This window comes from Rhagoletis pomonella, unplaced genomic scaffold, assembly GCF_013731165.1.
Source record: "Rhagoletis pomonella isolate Grant_MI unplaced genomic scaffold, Rhpom_1.0 Rhpom_scaffold_00048, whole genome shotgun sequence".
In the NCBI taxonomy this organism is placed as follows: domain Eukaryota; kingdom Metazoa; phylum Arthropoda; class Insecta; order Diptera; family Tephritidae; genus Rhagoletis; species Rhagoletis pomonella.
In genome coordinates this window covers 136,245-138,186 of record NW_023458602.1, presented here as the reverse complement: position 1 = coordinate 138,186, position 1,942 = coordinate 136,245, and positions in this window count along the sequence as shown.

The window sequence follows — 1,942 nt, the reverse complement described above, 5'->3', positions numbered from 1 at the left end:
TTTAACATAAAGTAAATAGCCAGTAATTATGTAAATATGTAATTAGGATTTTAATTTTAATAATCCTGTCACTAAATAGAGTGCCACTTAATGAAGTAACACCCATAATTTGTTTGTACTTTAACATCACATTTACTTATTGTCTATTAATATTAAGACAGATTGTTAATTTAACTTGAATAAAAAAAAGCAAAGTTACACATTTGTTTGTATTGCCAATGGCTATCAAAAAATACCACTACTGATTGGAAATAAAATATCAAATAATTCAAGTGGCCCGTTTCAGAAATTCTGACTATGGCTTTATATCTCATATGTAAAATTTTTGCGTATGGCTTTATTTCACTTTCCCAATGGAAATAGCGCCGTATGGCCTTATTTCTTGTTGAGAAGTTCTGCAGCTTGAACAGCGCCAGACCGAGGCGCAAAGTAGAATGTTACAGCGAAATCCCGCAGTCGGAAGTTGTATGAATTCTAAATTAAAAAATACAACTGCATTGTTATGGACTACGAAATCTACTGCTTTAAAAATTTAAAATATATTGCAGGTCAAGATTTTTATACCGCTGCAAGTCGTCAAGATGTCCCTCAAAGCTGTAAGCTGAAAATGAAGTCCAAATTTCCAAAAAAAACAACATGGTTTGGCAGGCTATTTGTTCCTGTTGCCGTAAGATCAGCCCTTTTTTCCCATCCGGTACAATGAATGATCAAGTTTATCGGGATGAGTGCCTCAAAAAGGTATCTTCCGTCATTTATCAACAGATAAAGTAGTAGTAGGCCGCTGTTCTAGGCGGGCATGGCAAGCTGCCACTATTCCAAGAACACATTGCCATGGTATAATGCAAATAACATCAATTTTAAACCTCACGACAGCAATCCACCCAATAGCCCAGAGCTACGTCCTATTGGGGAATATTGGTCAATTGTAGGGATGTTCCGGGTATCCGGTAGATATCCATAATCCGGCTTATCCGGCCTTTTTTCTGTTATCCGACTATCCGGCCGGATTTTGGCCAGTATCCTGTATCCAGTATTCTGGATTTCGATTATAGAAGATTCTATTTAAAAATCTAGTTCAGAGCAGAGAGATACCCCACGACTCGAAACATCTCTTGGCATGTCCGGAAAACCCCACACAACTAACGCCCTTCTCCCTGTGGACAGACCCCATAGAGGCTGCACGCTTCTTGGGGCTTCCGTTGTATAAAAAGAAAATTCTGCAAATTTTCATTCAAATATTGCACTTTTTATTTACACTCTTTAGAAAAAAGTTGAATATGCAGTTTTTTAGCCCATTCAATTAGAATAATAAAGTGCAAGTCTAAGGTAGCTAGGGCTTACCATTGATTTTTGGCATTTTTTTTTTTTTTTGTTGAAGGTGTCGCTAAATTTCTCCATATCAAATAATTTTCGATAATTTTTGTTTAGGGATGTGCCGGGTATCTCGTAGATATCCGGAATCCGGCTTATCCGGCCGCTATTCTGTTATCCGTCTATGCGGCCGGATACTGGCTAAAATCCGGCCAGATTTCTGGATTTCGATTATAGAAGATTCTATTTAAAAATCTAGTTCAGAGCAGGGAGATACCCCACGACTCGAAACATCTCTTCGCATGTCCAGAAAACCCCACACAAATAACGCCCTTGTCCCTGTGGACCCCATAGAGGCTGCACGCTTCTTGGGGCTTCCGTTAGTTGAACTTGACGACAACGACTGAGATAGTAGCCGATCTGGGCGGGGTTATTGTAGCCGCTACAACAACAACAGCGGCCGTCTATGATTCCACCACATTAAAGGATCTTCTTGTCTGGGTATAAGGGGTAGCTGTAAATATTTCTCCATTTCTCCATCATTTGGCTATCCGCATCACTAGAAAAACTGCAATCAGTATCAGAGCCGTTGGCGATTTCCTCAAAGTATTACCAAATATCCTGGTTCCGC